At 41.0% G+C, this 13,037-nt stretch overlaps 1 protein-coding gene across 5 annotated transcripts in view; it reads left to right on the top strand.

The window, feature by feature from the left end:
* The window catches only part of scn1laa (sodium channel, voltage-gated, type I-like, alpha), a 193,013-nt gene that overhangs the window by 143,675 nt on the left and 36,301 nt on the right, over nt 1-13,037 (top strand). The gene's annotated exons all lie outside the window — the stretch shown is intronic.

Raw genomic sequence — 13,037 nt, forward strand, 5'->3', positions numbered from 1 at the left:
AAAATGTGAAGTTGATCACTTTGGCTGGAAAGAAAACAAAAGCAAATATTATGTAAACAGAGCATGACTTCAGAATTCCAAGGTCCAGAGAGATCTAGATGTGCATGTGTACGAATTACGAAAAGTTAGGACACAGTAACAAATGATTAAAAATTAGTGCAGAATACTATCCTCTGTTGCAAGAGGAATTGAACATAAAACTAAAGCTGTTATGCTTTATGTTTCACTTATGCAGGGCATTGGTTAGGCCACATCTCAAATATTGTGTGCAATTTCAGTCTGAATATTTAAGGAAGAATGTAAATGTAAAAGAATGTTAACTCACCAGGACACAAGACTTGATACTCATCATGTACAAGACTAAGGTAACTTACAAGATTCCATGCAAAGACTGCACAAAACATGATATAAGGCATGTAGGCAAACAACTAACTGTCCACAGCGATGAACACCGACTAGCCACGAAACACCACAACCAGTAGCCACACATACAGATGACAGGGACCACAAATTCAACTGGGAGAACACAACAATCATAGGACAAGCTAACTAGAGGATAGCCAGAGAATTCCTAGAAGCATGACACTCATCCACAGACTCAGTTAACAAGCATATACTCCGAGAACCAATATACCGGCCAGTACAACAACAACCGAAAACCGGAAGCAGCAGAAACAGAACCAAATAAATTCCAGAAGACACAGTGTGGCAGCATTTCACAAGAGGCTCCAAAGCTCTGAAGTTCTCATCTAGACAGGGGACAAAATGCCTGCAAATCAACTTCCCAGCTCGGTGAGCGTAACCACAACTACGAGAATGTAAATGTGATGGAGGTGGTTCAGAGGAGGTACATTAACTTGATAACTGCAACAGTTTGTCCTGTGAAGAAAGATTGAACTGGCTAGACTTGTTTTCACAAGAGTTTAGAAAAAATATGGATGATTGATTGAAGTTTATAAAATCCAAAATGGTCTTGTTAAAGTGGTTGTGGAAAGAATGTGTACTTAATGGGTGAGTCTTGAACAAAGGATCAAAGGTTACATTAGGGTTAACCCTTTTAGGATAGCAATGTGGGGTAAGCAGACTGTACTTGACTAGCCAATTGTTTTACTTTGTGTTGAAGTTAAAGAATGGGGAATTGAACATAAAAGTTCAATATAGATTAAGTTTAATGGATTTTAACATTGTGCTTGAATGTTTCACACATAGGATGATTACCAAAATTGAAACTCAAGAAATAGGAAGTTCTACACCAGTTTGGACATTCTTTAAATGTGTATATGGGCAGAAAACAGTGAGTCACCTTAAATAGTTATTACTTAAACTAAAAGATAAAGCCACCATAGGTACACAGATGGACAGTTGAATGACCTAGATATTGAAACACAAATGCATTTAACTGTAACAGGTCATTGATCTGCTTCTAGATTAGATAGACAAGTCACTAGATTCCTATCGACCTATAAGCAATGTTCTGGGGATCCAAGTTCAAATCTCACTCAATAGATCATAGAATGTGCGTTCAGTAAAAAAAAAAATCTGGGCTTAAAAGTCTAATGATGGATTGTAAACTGCTCTAAAAACCCATTCAATGTTTTTGAAGAAAGGAAAACTGCGGTCCTTACCTGATCTGGCCTAGATGTGACCCCAGAGCCAGAGTAATTAGGTTGCCTCTAAAGCCATTCAGTTCTATCAATCACTAAAATGTCTGACCAAAAATTAGGTGGACAACGTAGCATCAAATAAGGCACGAGAAAAATCAATGGAATACAAGGGCTGGTCGACCTTGCAAAATCGTCCGGCCTAACAACTAGGGCAAATGCCATAGTTGGGACAACTGACTCACATACTAGTCAAGCAGCAGCTTGACATAGTCACACACATGGAATCATACCTTACCATATCCCAGACACCATCATCACCATCCCTGGGTATATCTTGTCCATTTGGCAGGACAGACATAGAAGAGCTGATGGCACAGTAGTATACAGACAGGTGCGAACTGCCCAGCATTGACTGCAGAACCCTGATATGGGCAAGGAAACTATTGCTGGTTACCATGTACCTGCTCCAATCCATACCACCGCACTGGATAGTTCAGTACCTTTCCCTGTTGAACATCACTTAGAAGAAACACTGGTCACGGAATGTAATCTAAGGGCAACTTCAATGTCCACCATTAAGTGTGGCTCGTCAGCACCACTACTGATCAGATTGGTTGAGTCTTCAGGGACATCGCTGAGTGACTGGATGTATGGCAGGGCAGGTTGTAATGGAAAAACATACTTGACCTCATCCTCACTAATCTGCCTGCCTGTCACAGATGCAACTGTCCATGACAGTGTCAGCAAGAGTGAAAACGACGCAGTCCTTTTGGGAATGAAATGCCATCTTTGCATCGTGTTGTGTGGCTCTACCACTGTGATAAATGAAAAGACTTTGAACTGATTTTCCAATTCAAGAACAGCATCCAGCAGCAGTAAATTTGTACTTCAATACAATCTGCAATGTCTTAAGACCATAAGACCATAAGACATAGGAGTGGAAGTAAGGCCATTCAGCCCATCGAGTCCACTCCGCCATTCAATCATGGCTGATGCGCATTTCAGCTCCACTTACCAGCATTCTCCCCGTAGCCCTTAATTCCTCTAGACAACAAGAACCTATCAATCTCGGCCTTGAAGACATTTAGCATCCCGGCTTCCAGTGCACTCCGTGGCAATGAATTCCACAGGCCCACCACTCTCTGGCTGAAGAAATGTCTCCGCATTTCTGTTCTGAAATGACCCCCTCTAATTCTAAGGCTGTGTCCACGGGTCCTAGTCTCCTCGCCTAACAGAAACAATTTCCTAGCATCCACCTTTTCCAAGCCATGTATTATTTTGTACGTCTCTATTAGATCTCCCCTTAATCTTAGCCTGGGATAACCCCCACTGTACAACCGTCAAACAAACTAATCAGCCCTGCTTTAATACAGTGTGCAGAATGATATGGTAGGACCACCGCTAGGCATACCTAAAAATGTTAACCTCGTGAAATTACAAAACAGGATAACTTTTGTGCCAGTGTAAGCAGCAAGTATTAGACCTGAAGGATTCCACAGCCAGCGAATCAGATCTAGAATAGAATAGAAATTTATAGAATGAAAATTTCTTGTCATGTATACTTTTACATGAAAAATACAGTGCAAAGTTTTATAAGTTGCTCCACCACAGCACTTACATCAATGACAGAAGTTATACATAATAACTTTAAAAAATAGAATTATGACAGTTCAGTTAACAACTCCTGGAGTCAGGGAAAAGTGCTTAAGGAATGATAGAATAAACTGAAGACGCAGCCAAGGTGAGACCACCACACTGGTTTGCCAGAATACTGGGCTAGAAGCCTCCACTGAAGATGAAGACGAAGAAGCCTTCCACATGGAGACGAGACTTCCACAGTGGGAGACCATCACGCCAGGCCAAGACCGCTACATCTCTTCCATCTCGTGCCTGGACCTACGTCTCGACCTTGTGCCTCCGCCTAAGAGTGCTTCCAGAGGGAGTCAGTTCAGAAGACCACTCAAAGGGAAAGCCTGGACTGGGGTGAAGCTGATCCCACTCATCCTGGTGTTGTTGCTGCTGCAGCCGGACTCTCCTCCTTCACCTATCACTCTCCAGGTCCTGGTCAGTCCACATTGCAAGAGAGATCCTTAGATCTCTGCAGTCCAGCCATATTCATTGTGAATGGTGGCTGACAATTAAACAACTCACTGGTGGAGGAGGCTCCACAAATATCCCAATTGTCAATTATAAGAATGTCAGTTTAAAAAAGTAAGGATAAAGCATTTGCAACAATCTTAAGCCAGGAATGTTGATTGGATGATCCATCTTGGTCTTCCTCAGTGGTTTCCAATATCATAGATGCCAGTCTTCAACTGATGTAATTCATTCCAAATGATATAAAAAATGGTTGAAAGCACAGGATACTGCTGTGGGCCTTGACAGCAGTACTGAAGAGGTGTTTCAGAACATGCCGCATCCTTAGCCAAACTGTTTCAATACAACACCCACAGTGGAATCTACCTGACAATATGTAAAATTACCCAGGCATTTCCAAGACACAAAAGGCAGGAGAAATCAAACCAGCTAGTTATCACCCAGTCTACTATTAGTCATTAGAAAAGTGATGGGAGGTATCACTATTAATGCTAACAAAAATAATTTGCTTGGCAATAATCTGCTTATTAAAACTCAGTTTGAAATCTGCCAGAACAACTCAGCTCCTGACCTCAGTACAGTCTTGGATCAAACATGGACAAACAAGCTGAATTCCAGAGGTGAGGTAAGAATAAAAATACCCCTCACATCAAGGATATAGTTGACCAAGAGTGGCATTAAAAAGCCCTATTGAAACATAAGGAAATGGGAATTGGGGGAAAACTTACCAGTGGTTGGTGCCATACCTGACATGTAGGAAGGTGGTGTGGTTGTTAGAGGTCAATCATGTCAGCTGCAGGACATCTGTACAGGAGTTCTCAGGGCAATGTCCTATTCCCAGTCATTTGCACTGCTTCAGAGAACTCTCCTTCATTTCCAAGATGTATTCCATATCTACAACCACTGCCATCTAGAAGGACAAGGGCAGCCGACACAGTACCATTAGCAAATTCCCCTCCAAGCCATTCATTATCCTGACCATTTCTTCATTGTTGTGGAGTTAAAATCCAGGGACTCCCTTCCCAATGGAAATGTGAGTCTACTTAAAGAAAATGGACTACTGTGGTTCAAGAAGGCAGCTCACCACCACCTTCTCCAGCACAACAAGGGATGGACAAAATGCCCCATAATTGAATTTAAAAATACAATAGAAAGTAGTTATTGGAGATGTATAAGGTGATGCATTTCAGAAGATGTGTTAGAGAAAGGCAATACAGACTTAATAGCTTCATTCCAAAATAGGTCCATTGAGAGAGCTGATAGCAAAGCACAGATAATCATGGACTTCATTAATAGATCTACGGATTGCATAAAAGTAATGCTGAACCTTCCTAAAACTCTGATTGAATTACAACTAGATTATTGTGTCCAGTTCTAATCACTGCACTTAAGGAAAGATGTGAGATTGCTCAAGCAAATGCAAAGGAAATTGAGCAAAATGATTGTAGGGATGAGGTGTTTAGCTACAAGGTTCGTATGGAGAGACTGGGACTATCTTCCTCAAAGCAAAAGAAATTGAGGGAGATTTGATAAAGGAGTACACAATTGTGGCATGTTTAGATCAGGTAGACAAAGAATAGCTGTTTGCAGTAGCTGATCACACAAGGACTATTCAATATAGATTTTAAGTTTATGCATGAAGTAAAGGTTGAGTGGGAAAGTGAAGGCAATTTTTTTATTCAGTAATGGTAATGACCGGGAACTTAACTGCTTTTGTAGGTAGTGAACGGAAACAATCGATGATTTAAAAAACAAATTAAATGAGCACTTGCAAGTAATAAACCTGGAAGGCCAGAAAGACAGAGCAGAGGAATGGGACTGACTTGATTGCTCCACGGAGAGATGGCATAGACTTCATGTATTGCATTGACTTCTGTGCTGTAATGACTCCATGACTCCTACAGGAGGAAATGACTTTCCTTATCACAGAACCTGCTGTAACAGAGCCTACGTCTTTCAACATCACTGAGAATGATGCTATTTTCTTGTCTTATGTCCCACCTCAACTCCCAGCACACCCTCATCCTGCTATCTGACATAATACAGCTGGTGTCACGATTGAATGCCTGCTTACTACACAACACTCTTTTCCTCATCACAGACTTCTCCTTCTGATATTCTACTTTCAGGCACCGATGTATAGCTCCCTGCCCAGCTACAGCAAATCCTAGAGTAGGAGAGGGAGCAACAATTCAGCACTGGTGAAGAGTCCCTGTCACTCGATCTGATATTCACGGACACCAACTCAGATACTAACACTGCATATAAGAACTAAGAGTGGCAATAGGCAATTCAGCTTTGAGCTTGCTATACCATTTAAAGCAATTACGGCTGATCTCTTCTCAACTTCAACTCCACTTTCCTGCCCACTGCCAATATCCTGCCACATAGCACGGAAACAGACCATTCGGTTCAATTCGTCCATGTCGACCAAGTTTCCCAAACTAAACACGTTCCACTTGCCTGCATTTGGCCAATATCCCTCTAAACTTTTCCTATTCATGTACCTATCTAAATGTATTTTAAATATTGTAGTTGTACCTGCACCTACCAGTTCCTCTGGCAGTTCATTACACATTCAAATCACCCTTGTATGAAAATGTTGCTCCTCAGGTCTCTTTTAAAGCTTTCTCCTCTCACCTTACAAATATGCCTCCTGGTTTTGAACTAACCCATCCTCAAGAAAAGACCTTTGCTGTTAGCAATCTGTCCATCTTCTTAAATTTATTTAGAATCCTGGACTCAACTGCACTCTGGGATTGTGAATTCCACAAATTCACAACCTTTTGAGAGAAATAATTCCATCTGCTGTCTGTTTTAAAAATCTGGCATAAACTGCTCACTCTCTCATGATAAAGCAAGTCTTTCATCTCTGCAATTAATCGAGTGAACCTTCTCTGAAATATCCTTAGAAGTTAATATAAAGTTGAAATCAACAGGTGGTGAGTCCCCAGGTGCAAGTGTGCTGCAGTCAAGCAATCAAGAAGGATGATTAATGTGTGAGCTCCACAGAAAGTGAGATTGCAGATTAATTGCACTTCAGACGACTCAGATAATCATGTTGCATAAAGAATGATGTCGAAAGGCATGTGCACAGAAATGCTGAGTGTATTGGTTAGCCCACTAAACAGCCTCTTAAACATTGTCATGAAGCATGGAGAAAACCATCTCCAAATTAGCAGAGGGCTTTGCACAGCACTAAAGTCATAGAGATGTACAGCACAGGTACAGACCCTTTGGTCCAACTTGTCAATGCCAACCAGATATCCAGAATAAATCTAGCTCCATTTGCCAGCATTTGGCCCGTTTCCATCTAAACCATTCCTATTCATATACCCATCTACATGGCTTTTAAATGTTGTAATCATACTAGCCTTCACCATTTCCTCGAGAAGCTAATTCCACTCTCGACGTAAAAAAGTGGCCCCTTAGATCCTTTTATGTCTTTCCCCTCTCACCTTAAACCTATGCCCTCTAGATTTGGACTCCACCACCCCGGGCAAATGACCTTGTCAATTTACCCTATCTATGCCTGACATGATTTTATAAACCTCTGCAAGGTTACCCCGCAGACTCTGACACTCCAGAGAAGAAAGCCCCAGCATTTTCAGTCTGTCCCTATAGTACAAACCCTCCAGCCCTGGCAACCTCCTAGTAAATCTTTTCTGAACCCTTTCAAGTTTCACAACATCCTTCCTATAGGAGGGAGACCAGAATTGCATGCAACACTCCAATAGTGGCCAAACCAATGTCCTGTACAGCCGCAACATGACCTCCCAACTCCTATACTGCAGGCACTAACCAATAAAGGGAAGCATACCAAGCACCACCTTCAATATTCTATCTACCTACGACTCCACTTTCAAGGAACTATGAACCTGAGTCCACTACGCAGCTCAAGAAGGAACACAGCTGCCCCACAAGGTAAGTCTCAGAGTTTTAAGGAAAGGAGTACCCTCAACCCCACAGAGGAAGGAATCATGGTGGGAGCTGGATTTATTTGGATAGGCAGAGGGGAGATGACATTTTTAGAGCGTGCCCACAACACGTGCAAAGCTCCCCCAAAGGAGGTACCTACCTTTGTTTGTATCAGCCATAATAGTCATCGTGCTCACTTTCACCTGCCATTGTTATTTTTTTTCAATTGGTGTTTTAAATCCTTTTAATCAACCTGGTCAGAGATGTTATGCCTTCTGGTATAGGTAGGACCTGAATCCAGATTTTCTGGCTCCTGGATAGGGTCATTACAACTGTGTCACAAGAGCCCTAAGCAAGGGAGTGTAAGGTTATTGGGCTAGGCAGGAATTCACATAAATAAAATCAAACATGATCTGATTGGATAGCTGAGCAAGCTTCAGGGGCCTGCTCCAAATTCATGTATTTGTATGTATCTGGAATGTTACTCTCGTGACTTGACTGTCATTGTTAACATGTGCAGTGTATTAATCAGACTTTTGAATGGACCTCTTTAATGTTAATGTTGATCTCTCTCTGCACCTTCTCGACAGCTGTAACACTGTATCCTGCACTTAATTCTGTTATCCCGATGCATTTGTCCAATCTGCCTGTAAAGCACATAGCACAACAATTTTAACTATACCTCGGTACATATGACAATAATAAATCAAATCAAATCAATTCAATGGACTTGCTGACAAGTTTAATTATTTACTCCTATAAAATGGTATGTAGGCCAGTCAGCATCTGAGGAGCAGGAGAATCGATGTTTCGGCTATAAGAAGGGCTTATGCCCAAAACGTCGATTCTCCTGCTCCTCAGATGCTGCCTGGCCTGCTGTGTTTTTCCAGCACCACATTTTTCAGCTCTGGTACTCCAGCATCTGCAGTCCTCACTTTCTCCTAGCATAAGTATGTATCCAGGTAATGTGTTATGGGAGTGAGCTTGGGGTTGGCAGGAAGATGACACCTGACCTATTTTACATATTCCCCAAGAACCCTATCTGATGGCTAGGGGTGGGGGCGTGAGTGGCATATAGACCAGCCCATTAAGTATTGCAGGTTCTATCTTATTTATGACACTATGGTACTTATTTTGTTGTTCTAGTTCCACAAATGGACCAAATGCATATGTTGATTGAGGATTAATGATGAAAAAATCAGATTTAATTCAGAAATATGACTGAGATTCAGAACTCTGTTTTATATGTCATGTCATATAGGCTTGAGACAATGAGAGTTTGCTGGTCCAAATACTAACAATTTATTGGAAAAGTTTAGTTTATGTAAACACATATTATTTATGTAAATAATTTATGTAAAAGTAGCTGTTACATTTAGCAGCGTGACTGTGCAAATTTTTGGCACAAAAATCTGACGAAAGCTCTGAGGTCAATCATCTAGCTTACTGTCTGGAAGAGAGAGCCAAGAGTACATGGAACAGTAGCTAATTCAGCAACTGACGTTTCCATTTTTATTGCCAAATAACTCCAGAGAATTAATTGTCAGTAAAGTGTCTGCAGCATAGTAATGGGGATAATGTAGTGTCCTTTATTTAATGTTTTATGGAAAGGATGATAAAACAATTTAAACATGCTGGAAACATTACTCTCTTCATTTACTCACTGCATAATTTAACATGTTGGGTCACAACTGACCTCAGTTAACTATTCTGACTAATGAAAATTTTAAACAGGATTTTAGTGACCAGCCTAGGTAAAGACGATCTATCCATAATTATATTGTCTCTGTCAATGTTAGGCACGATAAGCAATCTGACTTTTCTGTATTTATAGCAATCCTAAGTGGCTCTGAGCCTGATACAATCTCATGAAGACAACCCTCCCAAAATTTTTATCACTGATTCATAGAAGTGACTCTTAGATTTGGTACATTTTAATAATGAGTAGTAATTAAATTCCAAGTAATAGACTTATTTCATAATTTTGACACTTGATTGCTGGAACGTGCTTCTGCCAGGCAAGATCCCCTGGTCACATCATAATGGGCATTATCAGTGTTCATGCACTATTGATGCTGAGATAAAAGGTGTCGTATTTGCAATTCCAAAAATGCATTGCATTCAGAAACATAGAACTGCAGTGGTGTTACTGAGCAAGTAATTTTATTTGTATTCACCAGCTATCCATTTGAATTAATCAAAGATTCCCTACATCATTTTGACCTTTCATGGCAGAAATGTAAATTGTGGCAAACTGAACGATTTATCTGCATGACCTACTCTAACAGCCAAACCTGCACCTAAGGAAAGTACCAGATTTTAAGTTTGGTTATCTGTATTGCTGTTATCTCACTCCAGTATTTATACTGTTACTTGATGGCAGTGCTTGCTGATTAGATCAAATTAATGATGCTAGATTGCTGTAAGTTCTCAGGGTCTTAACCTTAGGGTGAATGACTTGAAGAACTGCTCAGAATTCAGTCGTGCAGCTAATCATAAAGTGACTTGATAAGCTGCACTGTTTACTTCTCTGAGGAATATCTGGACAATTTCTGAACATTTGTAAAGAGATAAGAGAGCAGAATTTAAATAAGAGATCAGAAATAAATTATAAAATAAGATAATACACACTTCAAATAAAATTACAGATAGATTATAATTTAAGATTTTTTTTGTGTAAACTGCCATGGGCCAAGGGCATAAGAGTGGAAGGTATTGTGAATTCAAAGATTTTCAATTGATTACAGTCTGGGGAGATCTCAGCATGTGACCTCTGGAGAAATGGGGAATTAGTGACAGCAAGTTTTGATTCCTCCATGTAATTATGCATGTGCAGCATTTCTGACAGTTTTGCAGAAGTACTGATGGTAATGCTGATATTTTTACCACCACAAAAACTGAACATGTGAATCAGCTCTGAAAAAGGATTTGGTACATGTTCATATTTTAATTCGGAGTGATGAATTGTAAATAGCTCAAGAGTTAAAATGTTACTACTTGATCTTTGTTAAATGGCCTCACATAATGGAAGCAAACTAAAGTAAGAATCAATACAACCTGGTAATACCAGCATGGATAGTGCTGGACATGTTGCAAAATATTACAATGTGGTTGATGTGCATTAAATTGCTCTTTCGTAAATTGCTCTTTCTTTTAGCATGAACAAGGCAAAATGTATTGATGCATTCCAATTGTTTGATAGTCCAGCTATTTCAGATAGTTTCAAATCAACCTGTTCAGAGATGGTATTTCACACCCCTGAAGCAGTGGGACTTGAACCCAGGTCTCCCGCCTCAAACAGGAGACTATCGCTGCACCCTGCACCACAGGATCCTGGTTAAATCTGGTGATTGAAAGATAATCTAAGATACGAGCATCATTAAAGAAAATTTATTTCGAAGTGAGCCTGGTAAAACATATACTATGTAAGGGATCACATTTTTAAAATTTTAGACAATAAACTGGAATAGATACTGGACTGCGATATAGTTGAAATATCAAGAGATTTTTGAACCTGCAAAGAAATCAAGTAGTACATACGTTGAGCTGTGCAAGACTATAGGCAGAATGTTATCAGAGTACATTCAATGTGGGCTATAGTGGGTTGAGTGTCTGAATTGTATGAAGAGTCTGGCGAGGTCTATCCTGACATGAGGAACATCTCACTGCATCCGTTATGCATTTGCCAAGCAGTGAGGTGTGATTTTCGCTCGGGAATGGCAAAGTGGCAGGTGGGGATTGTAGCTGTTAAATGCCTCATTAACATTGCAGGACACCTCATTAATATTCAGCTTCCTGTTCTGCTAAATGCACCAGACAAGATATCTTGCATTGCCTTGCCTATTGGTGCAGTCATACAACCAGGCAGATTGTTTTGCTGGTCAGCAGTCCTCAGTCAAGAGGGTGTACATCTTCCTACATGGCAGTGTGCTGTCAGTCTCACATCTTCTCCGGATTTTACACAAAACAAGTGGATGTACAGTAATGTCTCAAAATCTTCACAGAGTTATACTTAGGATGTTCCTGGAGGCACCCATTAGTCAGGGGTCCCAGCAACAGAAGTCAAGGGTGGCCTCCAGTACTGGCCTAGGGGATTAGCAAGGGTTAGTTAGCCACTCAGAGAAGTCAGATTCAGGAACATAGAACATAGAACATTACAGTGCCCTTCGGCCCTCGATGTTGCACCGCCCTGTCATACTAACCTGAAGCCCATTCCACCTACACTATTCCATGTATGTCCATATGCTTGTCCAATGACGACTTAAATGCACTTAAACTTGGCGAATCTACTACCGTTGCAGGCAAAGCATTCAATACCCTTAGTACTCTCTGAGTAAAGAAACTACCTCTGACATCTGTCTTATACCTATCTCCCCTCACTTTAAAGTTGTGTCTCCTCGTGTTTGCTGTGCCCATATTTGGAAAAAGGCTCTCCCTGTCCACCCTATCTAACCCTCTGATTATCTTGTATGTCTCTATTAAGTCACCGCTCAACCTTCTTCTCTCTAACGAGAACAGCCTCAAGGCCCTCAGCCTTTCCTCGTAAGACATTCCTTCCATACCAGGCAACATCCTAGTAAATCTCTTCTGCACCCTTTCCAAAGCTTCCACATCCTTCTTATAATGCGGTGACCAAAACTGTACACAATACTCCAAGTGTGACCGTACCAGAGCTTTGTACAGCTGCAGCATAACCTCCTGGTTCCAGAACTCAATCCCTCTATGAATAAAGGCCAAAACACTGTATCCCTTCTTAACAACCCTGTCAATCTGGGTGGCAACTTTCAGGGATCTGTGTATATGGACACCGAGATCTCTCTGCTCATCTGCACTCCCAAGAATCTTACCATTAGCCCAGTACTTTGCATTCCAATTACTCCATCCAAAGTGTATCACCTCACACTTGTCCACATTAAACTCCATTTGCCACCTCTCAGCCCAGCTCTGCATCCTATCTATGTCTCTCTGCAACCTACTACATCCTTCGTCACTATCCACAACTCCACCCGACCTTAGTGTCTTCCGCAAATTTACTAACCCACCCTTCTAAGCCCTCATCCAGGTCATTTATAAAAATGATGAACAGCAGTGGACCCAACACCGACCCTTGTAGTACGCTGCTAGTAACTGGACACCAAGTTGAACATGTTCCAACAACTACAGCCCTCTGTTTTCTTTCAGCAAGCCAATTACTGTTCCAAACTGCTGTGTCTCCCACAATCCCATTCCTCCACATTTTGTACAATAGTCTACTGTGGGGAACCTTATCGAACGCCTTGCTGAAATCCATATACACCACATCAACCGGTTTACTCTCATCCAACTGTTTGGTCACTTTGTCAAAAAACTCAATAAGATTCGTTAAGCACGACCTATCCTTCACAAAACCGTGCTGACTGTCCCTGATCAGATTATTCT

This window comes from Chiloscyllium punctatum, chromosome 10, assembly GCF_047496795.1.
Source record: "Chiloscyllium punctatum isolate Juve2018m chromosome 10, sChiPun1.3, whole genome shotgun sequence".
Taxonomy (NCBI): domain Eukaryota; kingdom Metazoa; phylum Chordata; class Chondrichthyes; order Orectolobiformes; family Hemiscylliidae; genus Chiloscyllium; species Chiloscyllium punctatum.